The following is a 13863-nucleotide window of genomic DNA, read 5'->3' on the forward strand; positions in this document are numbered from 1 at the left end:
TCTCTGCCCTGACTTTCAGACCTCTTGCCAGCATGAATAGACAATACTTCTCCCTTTTTGCACCTGAGAAGTCGGTCAGAAGTCAGTCGTTGGTGGTGGTTTCTTGGCACGTTCTCCCTGGAGGCAATCACCACTTCTAGTCTCCTTTCAATTTTCTTTTTTTCCCCCTTTTTTTTTTTCTTAAAACAGATCCCGTGAATGAGTTTGGGATAAAACCAAAGAGTCTGTGATGGTCCATCATTTAAGATGTTTCTTCTTTACACCTTTCCTAGGGTTTGAGAAAGGAGGACAGGGCATTGTATAGGCCAAGTCTTTATCAGGGTATTGCTAAGCCATGTTAAGGGCTTCCCTGGTGGCTTAGACAGTAAAGAACCCTCCTGCAATGTGGGAGACCTGGGTTCGATCCCTGGGTTGGGAAGATCCCCTGGAGAAAGAAATGGCAATCCACGCCAGTATTCTTGCCTGGAAAATCCACACGGACAGAGGAGCCTGGCGGGCTACAGTCCACAGGGTCACAAACAGTCGGACACAACTGAGCGGCTAAGCACAGGAAGCCATGTTAAACTCTCCCCATCCTTTCTCCCCAACCAGATCTTCTTTCTAAGACTCTAGAGAAGTTGGCAGAAAAGGGCCAGTCAGGTGCCACAGCTGTGTTCCCAGGAGTCTGGGTCATGCCTGACTTCCCAGAGCATTAGATTGAGTGACAGTGTGGTTAAGAGAGTTGCCAAAAATCACAGAGCTGGAGAAGGCCATTCCAGAGGGCTGAGATATTAAGAGGAAGCCAAAGGGCCAGAGTCGAGTCCCAAGGAGGAAGCATCCGGGGAGCCACAGCAAGTGCCTGGGGGTGAGGATGGCAAGCTTGCTGCGGGCCTGACTGCTGACAGCTCCCTGGAGAGCTTCACCCTGCCTCGCAGGTCCTTGGTCTCTTCACCTGAAAAACCAGGAGATCAGGCCACCAAGGCAGCAGATACTAAATTGGTCTAAGCTTCCTTCTAACTTTGGGATTCTTCCACTACTTAAAAGTCTGCTGCTGCTGCTAAGTCACTTCAGTCGTGTCCGACTCTGTGCCACCCCAGAGACGGCAACCCACCAGGCTCTTCCATCCCTGGGATTCTCCAGGCAAGAACACGGGAGTGGGTTGCCATTGCCTTTTCCCACTTAAAAATCTAGGGGTCTGGAAGTGCCCCTTGGCCTTTTCCCATTCACTTGGAGTGTTGACCACACCAAACCTGGGATGTAGTTCTCTTGTTCCCACCCAGCCCTTGCCAGGGAAATAGGACTGAGGCCCTTCTGACCCATTTACTTCAAAGGCGACTGAAGGGTGGCCTAGCAAAGAGGATAGATGCCTCCAAAGTCATGCTGAGCCTTCTGGATGGATGACTTATGACTGCTCTCCCTTCTCGGGACCAAAAAGTTCTATCTGACCGACTTTCACACCCCAAAACTTTCAGTCGGCCTTGAGCATCTCCAGGCACCTTAACCCTGGGGAACAACCCCCTCAGCCTTCAGCAGAAACCGGGAAAGCAGGGAAGGGGATTGGGGACATGTCACTCCCGCTGCCTGTGACATCTTCATCCGCACCCTCACCTCCTCCCAGCTCCACGCCCTGGCAGGGAGAGCTGGTCCCAGCCAGCGTCAGAGTCAAAACAGAGCTCCCTTTCCTTGTGCACTTTCCTCCTCTATGGCTTAGACTGTAAAGTCATCAGGAAGTGCGGTCTAGTGCTCCAAGCTCCGGACAGACGGCCTGACCTCTGTCCCGGCTGCCAGGACTGACCTGGGCCAGACATCACGCCCCCAGGACTGTCTCCTCCCCTGCAAACAATTCTGGCAAAGGTGGCATCACCTCTCATTGCAAAATACAGCCCCTCCTCGCTCCTGCAGCAGCCAGACTTAGGACCAGCCTATCTCTATGGAGAGGGGATCACTGTGGGGAAGGGTGTGGAAGAACAGAACAGGGTAAGAAGGGGTTCACTGTACAATGCGAGTGGTGGGGGAGGGGATGAAGACCTCAGGGGCTGTCCCTCCCATCTGGATTATCTTCATTTTTCCACTGGCCCTGAGGTGGAGGTCTCTGCTCTGGGCTTCTCTGAACTTGGGCTGGTTTTCTTTGGGCAACAAGCTGATGTGCAGATAAATAGAGGGCCTGTTGTGGATGGCTGCTGGGCGTCTCTGGGGATCAGTAACACCTTCATCAGAGAAGTGCTGCTGTAAGCATTCACTTCCCTTCCCTGCCCCCACCCCTTAAATAAGCAGGCCGTTTCCTCCTCTCCACCCTCCCTCGAAGCTGGGTCATTTTGCCTTCCTCTGGCTGGAGTCCGACTTCTCATCCAGTGCCAGACCTCCACTGCCCTTGGTGCATCCTGTCTTTTGCTCCTTTTTTTTTTTTTAATTGAAGTAAAGTTGATTTACAATGTTGTGTTGGCTTCAGGTACACAGCAAAGTAATTCAGATATATATATATATCCATATTCATTTTCATATTCTTTCCCATATAGTTTATTACAGGATAGTGAATATAGTTCCATGTGCAATACAGCAGGACCTTGTTGTTTACCTGTTTTATATATAGTAGTTTGTATCTGCTAACCCCAAATTCCTAGTTTATTCCTCTCTCACTCCTTTTCCCCTTGGTAACCATAAGTTTGTTTTCTATGCCTGTACGTCTGTTTCTGTTTCACAGATAACTTCATTTGTGTCATATTTTAGATTCCTCATAGAAGTGATTTATAATATTTGTCCTTCTCTCTCTGACTTACTTCTCTTAGTCTGATAATCTCTAGGTCCATCCCTGCTGCAAATGTAAATGACATTATTTCATATTTTTATGGCTGAGTAATATGCTGTTGTGTATTATTGTTGTAATATTCTGTTGTATATGTATTGTATATACATATATATAGTTTTACCTTTAAAGCAGAGTTTCTTTCAACCATGTTTTACCTTTAAAGCAGGGTGTCTTTCAACCATGATTATATATTCGAATCGCTCAAATATATATTCCACATCTTTCTTTATCTGTTCATCTGTTGATGGCCATTTTGGTTGCTTCCATAACTTTCCTGTTCTTCTGGTCCTTATGAGGTCTCCTTTTATGATGCCTTTAAATGAGCCCCTGACCTGACTGTGAAGGAAAGTTTATCTCTCCCTCTGTGCTGGTGTGACAGGGTTTTTCAGAGCTGAGACACATAAGGGTTACTGAAGAATGGGCCCCTTCAGTGACCCGCTGTCTGGCTTCTGGTGAAGATTTTCATCTGATCCTAAATCCTCTTTTTGCCACATGGACAAACACACCCAACACGATCACTTTCCATTCAACTATCTCTGGCTGTCCTGCAGCAGACAAGGAAATGAAGTTTCCCTTCATCACTGACATGAGGTGGGCATTCATTCTTTGGAAGGAAAAGTTAGTAGGTACCGGGGCAAAGAAGTCTGTGTATTTGAACAGGCAGGCATTCTTGCTCCTAAAAGTAAACCACCAGACACCATTTCACGGCCCTTAGATAAGATCTACAAGCGTGGCTCTCAACACTGGCTACATGTTAGAAACCAGGTTGCCTCCAGATCCATTAAAAGGAAATCTCTAGGAGTGGGATCAGCCCTCGGCCAACTTTGAGAGCCTCCAATCTAAAACACTGACCCAAATGGCAGTTTAGGAAACAGCAGCTCAGACAGGGCAAGTGGCCCGCCCAAAGTTTAACGGTCAACTGGGAGCAGAGCCTGGTCTCTTAACTGTAAATTCATCTCTCTTCCTGTCATAGTTTCCCCTGTGGTCACTGTAGGAGAGAAAGACTTAATTTTGGGTAGACATTAAAATTATCTGGGGAACTTTTGAAATACATGATGATAGCCTTCATTCTGGAATTCTCATTTAATTGCTCTGGAGTATGACCTGGGCATACATTTCTTTTTCTTTTTTTTTTTTTTTTGAGTCCCAAATAGATAATCATGGCAGAAAGAAACCCTGCTTTAAAGGTAAAATTCAGAAAAAAGAGAAAGAAAAGAGAGGGAGAGAGAGAGAAGGGAAGAAAATAATGCTGCAGAAGTCAGAAGAGGGAAGAATGTTCCTGGAGGCAGTATTTTTGGGATCTGCCAAAATGTATGACGTCTGAGCTGGATTTTGAAGGAGAAATGGACTTAGATACTTGGAAGCAGCCAAAGGCTTTGCAAGGCAGGGAACAGAATGAGCAGAGTCCCACAGGAAGGGACGTGGGAGGTGTAAGAGCTGAGAAGTGGACAAACAGGTCATTTGGGACTGAAGTGTGCAAGCCCATGAACGCCACCCTCGGGAATGTGGACTGAATTGTCCGGGCCACACAGCAGAAGCACCTGGAGGGCTTGTTAAAGCAAATTACCCGGCCCCACCCTCAGAGTTTGGATTCAGTGGGCCTGTGCAGGGGCCCGAGAACTTGCATTCTTAACAAGTCCCCACGTGACACTGATGCTGCTGGTCCTCGGAAGACACATTAAGAAGCACTGGGCTGTGTCAAGGGAACTCACAGGTGGTTTTGGCTCTTGGAGACTGCGTTTGAGAGAGAGAGAGAGGAAGGAACTTACTGTCAGAAAGAAAAAGACAAATACCATATGACATCACTTAAAACATGACACAAATAAACTTATCTGTGAAACAGAAACAGACTCACAGAGGTAAAGAACAGACTCGTGGCTACCAAAGGGGAGGTGGGGTGAAAGAGGGATGGGCTGGAAGGCTGGGTTTAGCAGATGCAGACTATTGTATACAGGATGGATAAGCAGGGTCCTGCTGCATAGCACAGGGAGCTGTATTCAATATTCCGTGATCAACTATGATGGAAAAGAATATGAAAAAGAATATACATACATAGGTATGTACATATAACTGAGTTGCTTTGCCATACAACAGAAAATTAACACAGCATTGTAAATCAACTGCACTTCAGCATAAATTCAAAAAAAGAAAGGAAGAGACTTGCTAAGACAGGAATATGATCTGATGTAGAAAGAGAAAGCAGGAAGTCTTCTAGTACACTTCTAGGACATCAAGAGAGGACCCAGGAGGCCTGGGCAGGGAGTGGGCGAGGAAGGGCTTCCAGCAGATGCTAGTGCAGGAGAGCACAAAACGCGGGGACCACCTGGATTCGGATGGAAGTCGAGGCGGAGTCCTCCTCGAGGATGAGTGAACTGGGGAGACTCAACAGCACAGATGACGACCACACAAGTCTCTGAGCTGAGGAGACAGGGGAGGAACAGGCGGGAGCAGCACCGGGGGCTCAGCTGGAACAGGACACTGGATCCTCATCCCAAGCTCCCGGCAAGCCTGCGACCTCTGCCTCAGGCCCAGGCCACTACAGAATAAAGCTGGCTTGGCCCTGCTCCCCCAGGTGTCACTGCTTCTACCTTAAAACTCCTCCAGGAGGTGCGGGGTGGCCTGAGCCAGTGTGCCTCTCCACCCCACACACAGGGCCTGGTGGGGCAACAGTGTTTCTTTCAAGTCAACTCAGGGAGGCAAGTTTAGCAAGCCTTGGTATGTTGCTCATGCACAGACACATTTTGCTCCAAACCCTTAGTTTTCATCTGCCTTCATATTTACGGAACATATACTCGTTCTGCAAAGCAGTGATTCTCAATCTTGGCCTCACATTTATAGAATCATCTGCTGAGATTTAAAAATACCTGTACCCGGCTGCATCCCACACCAATCAGAACACAACCTCTGGAGTGAGACTCAGGCACCTGTATATTTTCAAGCTCCCTGAGTCATTCAAAGGTGCAACCAGGACTCAGGACTGTGACCTGTAGGGTGTGTGTAGGTAGCCTCCAAATAGCGTATTTATGAAAATGGCACTTCCTCTCAAAGGAAATGGTTTGAATGCATCTGACATCACCCCACCAGCCCCCTACTCCCTCTTGCCACCCATGGGTACGAGTCAAGGGACTTCAACTTGCTGACCTACAGGCCTGCCCTGGAGGTGGGAGTGCGAGCTGTGGCTGTGGGTTGTGGTGGAGGAGGCTGGAGGTGCGGCACAGGAAGGGAGGGGCCGGAGGGCCCAAAGTCCAAGGAGGCCTGCACTCTCGGGAGGCGGAGGCCGCCCCCAGGCCTGCGGAGGGGTGGGTGTGGTGCAGCGCCCAGCCTACCAGAGGTTTTAAAGACCTGAGGGAGCCATGGGTGAGGGCGACGGGAGGGGCTCTGCATGGAGGCTGGCAACTCCCAGAGCGGCTCTTCAGTACAGGTGAGTGTGGGAAAGTCAGGAGAGGGCAGAGTGCCACAGGGCCCTGGCTCCTGGTCCTCCTCCTGGACCTGGAGCCCCAGACGCAGAGAAGGAGAGGAGACTCACTGGGGAAAGATGAGCTCTAGGGCCGCCGGGATTCAGGGGTCTTGAAGCTGGTATGGTTTGGGGGCACGTCTTTAAGAGACAATACAATGTGCCAAGAATAACGCGGCACAGGGCCTCAGAAGGCAGCTGGGCTCTGTGGTGAGCCATTTGACCCCCTGCTAAATCCACCCTGGGCTCACATGCCATGATAAGACATTAACTGTTTCATTGCCAAAGCTTGTCATACCTTCCGGCGTGGTATCTTTGCAGGCCTGGAGGTACTGTGGTCTTTGGGACCTGTCAGACCAGGGAGGCCAGTCATCCATTCTGTTTCCAGGGCAAGAAAGAGATAGAGGGGTGTCCATGGTCAGTCACCCAACATAGCAGTGACTGAGCCACTGACGGAGCTCTCAGAGCTAGCCATGCACACTGACGTCCCCCTCCACACACTGGAATGAGAACTTCCCACGTGTCAGGGTCGTGCTGGACACAGCAAGCACCACAGAGGCTCACATGTGACCCCAGCTCTCTAAGTGTGGAGCTCTAAGTGTGGTGAGGAGGCCCACACAGGCCAGCAATTACAGTGGGAGGAGCACAGAATAGACACATGCAGGCGCCTGTGAGCACAGGAGAGAGGGTGAGAGGTACTCACCAGAGGCAGTTTAGGCAGGCTTCCTGGAGGAGGCAACATGAGAAGGAGCCAGAGAATTGGTCCAGCAGAGGAAACTCACCAGCCAGGGAGTTTTCCTGCACTGCAAACAGCCCCACAGTATCTACTGAACACCTACTATGATCCAAACCTTAGGCTAATTGTCATATATCTATGAAAAAGAGTCTGTACCACATCCTCCCAGGATGGGTTCTAGGATCGTTCCCATTTTACAGATAAGGAAGCTGACTCAGTGCTGTTGAAACACTTGTAATCACTCTCACAGCTGTTAAAGTGGTGGGTCTGACTATTACAACCAGGAAGTCTGGCTCCAGAGGCCCCATAGGCCCAAAACTATGAGAGGGACAGCTTGAAGGATTTCGGGAACCATAAGAAATTCAGCATCTCACACACAGGAAGCCCAAGGAAGGAATTCGGGAGAGACCCAAAGTGAAGGATGGATCCTGAAGGGCCTGGAAGAACAGGTGAAGGAGTTGGGGTTGGTCCTATAAAAGGCAGGATAACAACTGAAGGTTTTCAAGTAAGAGTGCAGCATGGTCAGATCTCATCTTTAGCAAGGTTGTCGTAGACGTGAATACAGAAGATGGATTGGAGGCCATCCAATGGACACAGGAGGATATCTAAGGATGTCACTGCAGAGTCCTGGCAAGTGCTGAAGCAGCATCAGCTGAGGCCGAGGGACCAGCTCAGAGCTCTTCTGCCTCCAAAGACCAACTTTACCAGCCTGGGTGAAGTGGGATGAGTCAACAGGGTTTGGGGAGAGGGGGCAATGAGGGGAAGTGGGAGCAGTTTTATGCCACAGTAACTGCTCTGGACTTGAAGCCACGAGACCTGAGTTCCCACAGGCCACTTTTGTGTACGCAGTCAAAACCCTTCACTTGGCTGAGTCACAGTTTCCTCATCTGGAAAGTAAGCATAAGAATTCTTGTTCTGACTCAATATTTTGTGAGATTTAAGCAGCATGTATGTGAAAGATAACCCACAAGTATTATTGGCAATCCAGTGGAAGCTTTAAAATGTCTGCACAATTAAGTGACAGCCCAGATACCAAAGACATCACCTCCTTGGGCCGAAGTGGTTTCCTTTGCTTGGCGATGGGACTCCCAGCTCAAGCATGTTCCCACCTCCACAGGACCCACTGACCCTCCTCCTCCTTCAAAGCACAGCCCAGTGGCTCCTCCTTCATAAAGCATTTCTTCGGACTCCTGGCTGGAAATAACCACTTCTTCCCCAGAAGCAGCACTACTTACTGCTCGTTCAGTCTCACCTCTGTCTCTGATAGAGCTGCAGTTGGCGATGTATTCTGCTGCCCCCAGCCCCCTTCCTGACTTTTCTTATTCCTCTTTGCCACACAAAGAACACATTCCATGCTCTTTTGTTGAATGGTTAAAACCGAGTGTGTGAGAGTGACTGGGCTGTGGTTCCACAGAGAAGTCTGGGAATAAAGCAGCCTTGATCCAGAGAAAAGGGCAAGAGGGTTCTATGTGATGACATGAGGGTCGGAGGCCTGGAAGGCTACCAATAGGCTTTCAAATTCTCCAAAGACAGATGGGAAATAATGAGAGAGGATAACTGTATTTGCTCACAGTTACTAAGTCCCTGTTTTACGATTTGCTAAGTGTTTCCCTGAATTGTCTGGTTTAATCCTTACAACAAACCTGTAAGGAGGTAACATTTTTATCCAACACCTCACCCAGTGCCAACAGAGACGTTGCTCAGCTAATTTACAAAAAGAAATGATGGATAAAGAAACTGGGCCCCGGAAGGTGCAGCCACTTGCCTAAGGTCATACAGTTAGTAGCCATCAGAGTTGAGATTTAACTCTTCACTACTTCATACTGCTTCTCATAGAAGGAAAGACAGGTTGTAGGCAGGTGAGGGAAAAGCAGGCATGGTGAGGGAAGGCTTCTTGCTTGCTGCACCTGTAGAAGGACCAGAATAAGAAAATCCAGGAGAGAGCCTTGAATCAGGGGTCCTGCTTGGCCAACTTTTCCCAACCTGAAAAGTTAAGTACAAATCTCCCCTCGGAGGAAGGGAGATGGTTTCAGAGTCCAAGGCCAGCACAGGCTAGCCCCTGAGGAGTCATGGAGCTTTATTTGCTTAGCTCTTTTCCAGGCATTTCCTTATCAGCATTTCTTCTAGAAGGGTCTGGACAGCTCGTTTCATTACAGGGCTCAGGCTTGCAGGAACCCCAGGGCTCAGGCTGGCAGAAACCCTGTTTATTAAAAAGAGTGGAGTGGACCCATTGTGTCCTAGGATCTGTTCTCTGCTCCCATCACTCAGCTGGTTGAGAGAAGACGGGCCACGAGACAGAGAGGGTGTGAACAGGCCAGAGAAACCCCACAGCCTTCGCCCGCCCAGGAGAGCAGGAGAGGAGCAGATCCTGCCTGACTGATCCCAGACCCCCGCACTGCCCTGCTGACATTTGATAAATGCTTCCTGTGAAAATGTTTACCCAGGAGGAAAGGGATCCTGCCTCCCCTCCCTACAACGCGGGTGGGAAGAGGGGCTGCCCCGGCCCCATAAATCCTAACAACTGTCTCTGCTCACCACCCTGCCTCCCTGGTCCCTGCAGGGGGTGGGGGGAGGCAAAGGTGCCAGACACAGAGCTGTGACGGGAGGCAGGTACACAGCCGGGGAGTGGGGTGGGGGAGGGTGTCACGTATGTGGGCTGTGTCCATTTGTCACTTCTGTCTACTATTTTTTTTCTCCATTTCTTTTAAATTAAGTTGCCATCTATCCTTGTTTAATCCCAGAAGTCCAAGAGGAACCATCAGGAGCAGGTTTCTTTTCATTTTTCCCTGCTTGGGAAGTGATGTGAGGACGGAGCTGGCAAACAGTCACAGTGGATCTTAAATCATGTGAGAAGCATCCATGGGCCTGGAAAAAACAGCTTGCTTCCCCAACAATCACGGTCTCCGGGTTCCAGTCTCAGAGGACCTCTAGGAAGGCCCGTGTTGAAAAGAGTGTGATGGCAGGAGACACAGAAGCCAGTCAGTGCTGGTGTCGTCACTCATCCACCCTTGGCCTTCAGCAGGTTGCAGAGCTGCCCGGTGCCTAGCTTCCCTGCCCTGCAGATTAGAGACCATGCTCTCACCTGCACAGTCTCCTGTGAAGGCTGAGGAAAGGGATGCATGCACAGACACACTGAAACAGTAAAATAACGCACGCTCACGGGTTTGGTTTTTTTAGCCAAGGAAATTGGCCGAGTTCTCCATCTATGAAAAGAGTACCACAGGCTCTTCATCTCACTTTCCTGAATGTCAGGACAGAAAAGATAATAGTAACAAAACGTTTTCTAAGACCTTGGGTCAATTTTTCATTTCACCAACATCCAAACAATCAGAAAATGAAAAACACCCAAAAACTTGTTTTTTCTTCTAAATAATGATTATCTCAGCCTACACTAGCACCTGAGGCAAAGCACCAAAGGCTAAATTATTTTTTAAATATCACATTCTCGGTCTTAAAGAGTTCATGACAACATATTTCTAGCTTAGCCTGAACATCGCTTTAACTGAAGCACACCAATTCTCAACAGTAGTTCTAAGTATGTAACTAAACAGAGCACGTATTCCAGAAGCAAATCAGCAGCTTACTTAAAAGGCCACATCCATTGTACTGGATCAGAATTTCCGGGGGGAGGCGGGGAGGATAGGACTGGGAAATCATATTTTAATGTGTATGTCAGGTGGCTAAAAGTCATGTGTGCTCCCTGTTAAGGGCCTCCACTAATCTGGAGGCTCCTCAATGTGCTGCCAAAGAGGCATCAAACCTCCTCTAAGTCCTTCAGCAGCCAATCCTTGGATCCCCAAGAGGGGAAACTCAGTTCAGTTCAGTTGCTCAGTCATGTCCACCTCTTTGTGAGCCCATGGACGGCAGCACGCCAGGCTTCTCTGTCCATCACCAACTCCTGCAGCTTACTCAAACTCATGTTCATCGAGTCAGTCGTGCCATTCAACCGTCTCATCCTCTGTTGTCCCCTTCTCCTCCCGCCTTCAGTCTTTCCCAGCATCAGGGTCTTTTCCAATGAGTCAGTTCTTCACATCAGGTGGCCAAAGTATTGGAGTTTCAGCTTCAACATCAGTCCTTCCAATGAATATTCAGGACTGATTTCCTTTAGGATGGACTGGTTGGATCCCCTTGCAGTCCAAGGGACTTCCAAGAGTTTTTTCCAACATCACAGTTCAAAAGTATCAATTCTTCGGTGCTCAGCTTTCTTTATAGTCCAACTCTCACATCCACACATGACTACTGTGAAAACCATAGCTTTGACTAAATGGACCTCTGTTGGCAAAGTAATGTCCCTGCCTTTTTTTTTTTTTTAATGGCCGCGCGACGTCATCGCCGGGGCGGGTCCAGGGTCCGGCCCCGCCCCACTCAGCCCCGCCCCCGGGCCCCTGCACGCGGACCCTGTTCTCTGCTTTTTAATAGGCTTTCCAGGTTGGTCATAGCTTTTCTTTCAAGGAGCAAGTGTCTTTTAATGTCATGGCTGCAGTCACCATTTGCTGTGATTTTGGAGCCCCAAAAAAGTCTCTCACTGTTCCCCATCTATTTCCCATGAAGTGATGGGACTGGATGCCACAGTCTGTTTTCTGAATGTTGAGTTTTAAGCCAACTTTTTCCACTCTCCTATTTCACTTTCATCAGGAGGTTCTTTAGTTCTTTGCTTTCTGCCATAAGAGGAGACCCAGGCACACACAAATCTAGTAGAGCCCCAGTCATATGACCCAGCTTTCAAGGCCCCACATCCATAGATCTGATTCTGGAAAAAGCAGATGAGAGAGGCTGGGTCCAGAGCCAAGTCTTGACTAGAGCCAAGATCACAACAGAGGTTAGCAGGAAGGAAGGAAGCACAGCACAATACTAAGGTAATAAAAAGGACCACTGTGCCCTGCACGAAGGGCAGCACTGCAGGTGACATCAGAGTCCAGGTTTCCTGGCAGTTGACCCAGGTCACAGGAACAACGCTAGAGGCGGGCAGAGGACAGGCAAGCAAAGCTTTACAGTCTTGGGATCTAAGTGTTCTAATGACTTGAGTGTTTCATTTTACTCAATATACAATGTCCAGGCCTTGATCTTGGAAGGGATCGATGCCTTCTTAGGTACCAGCTGAAATGTGGTTGGTCTATCAGTGGACAGGACCCTATGACTCTATCTGCATGGTCTTAGTGTTGTATATGGAGATATGATATTTCCTCATGCGACTGATCTCTCACTTATTCATCAAGATGACCTGAACTTACTGTATTCCAAGGAAACTGTTCATGGCAGCCTTAGTCATCCTAAGGGGACTATGGAGAGAGTCTGCAAGTGAGTAGTTTTTCAGTTCCATTAGATCTTGTAGTGGTGGCCTCAGCCCCTGTGACTAAAACAGGATAGGGCTCTCCTTTCCACTTCACAGGTGAGCAAGCTGAGGCTCAGAGAGGTTAGCAAAATTTCCTAAGTCACACAGCATAAAGTTCATCAATGGGACTCCAGTTCTTCTGGCTCAGATTTTCTTTCACTGGAGTTTCTTATTAAGTCTCAGAAATTTGACCTTTGTGATGCATCTAGAAGCTTTCCTCTTAGCACCTTGAAAATCTTCTTACAAGAGCTCTTACAGAGCTCTTCTTTCTTGTGTTCTGGTTAAAAACAAATTTCTTATTTAATACTTTGGCATATGAGTTAGGGTGACCAATCTTCTTGATTTTCCCGGGACTATACCAGTTTTAGCACTTAAAGTAAGTACCCATGAAATCCCTCAGTCCCAGGCACACTGGGACAGCTGGTCACCTTACTACAAGCTCAGACCATCTTATCACCCCTCAGGGAATCTCCAGCTATATAGGAACCCATGCCTTCTGACCCACTCACGTACATCCTTTTCTCCCCAAGAATCAGGCTCTTCAGAGCAAATGTGACTAGGCAATCATTCTCCATCCAGCTGAGCTCTATGGTGAACTCCTGATCACAATGGACATGTTAGAGATAAAGGAGAAGGTATAGAGAGAGAAATATTGAATTCATCAGTACCAATTTCCAAATAACCATATAGAAGAATTTGCTTAATGAACCCTGATGCTGAAAGAGAAAATGGTTCAGGACAAAGACACTCTGCTACCCCACAGTTAATTTAGAACAAAGTGGTATGTGCGTCCATCCTGATGGCCACTGGAGCAGACAAGTGGATTAAATCCTGGCTCTGCCACTGAATAGCCATACGACCTTGGGCAGGTTGCCTGAATCTCTCTGCAGCTTAATTTTCTCATCTATTAAATGGACATAAAATCTCCTTCATAGATTTATCATGAGAATTAATACACATAAATTATAAGAGTGCTTATAGTAAACTGTCCATTGCCCCATAACCTACACACTGCACAGCCAAGACCAGTGTCTAAATATTATCACATAAGTCAAGTGGAAGGTAACAGGACTACCAGTTTGTTTCCCAATAATTGGGGAAAGTAAAATGGAACTAGACAACTATTTTCTCAGAACATATTATTTTTTCTTTGCTTTGAGAGTCATTGTCTCCTCCAAGAATGATTGCTGTCTTTAACCTCATGATGGAGATTAAATAAATAAAAATAAAAATAAATAAATAAATAAAGGAACAAATAAAAAAGGAACAATCAACTACATAATGAATCATCCCTGGCATCAGTACTATGCTTTATCTACATTAACTCTTTATGTTAAAGTGTCACGTTAACATGTTATTCCACCAGACCTGTGCAAGCCCTTCCCATTATCAACCAAGGTGCTTTGGCCTCTGTTGTCTGACTAGTATGTACTACTTATTATCTACCATATATTTCTTGCAAAGCTGGTTACCATAGGAGACGCAACAAAGTGTAAGAAATGGGAGGAGCTGATCTTTGCTGCATTTACTAGTATTTATCTGAAGGACAAGCTATC

The 13863-nt window shown here is 47.8% G+C and overlaps 1 long non-coding RNA gene across 1 annotated transcript; it reads left to right on the forward strand.

The window, feature by feature from the left end:
- The first annotated feature begins 6055 nt into the window (after positions 1-6055).
- LOC120883516 lies at positions 6056-10332 on the forward strand. The gene is made up of 2 exons (XR_005725801.1): positions 6056-6206; positions 9717-10332. It is a non-coding gene; the product is annotated as an uncharacterized LOC120883516 (long non-coding RNA).
- Positions 10333-13863: the final 3531 nt, after the last annotated feature.

The sequence above is a fragment of the Oryx dammah genome, unplaced genomic scaffold (assembly GCF_014754425.2).
Source record: "Oryx dammah isolate SB20612 unplaced genomic scaffold, SCBI_Odam_1.1 HiC_scaffold_2, whole genome shotgun sequence".
Lineage (NCBI taxonomy): Eukaryota > Metazoa > Chordata > Mammalia > Artiodactyla > Bovidae > Oryx > Oryx dammah.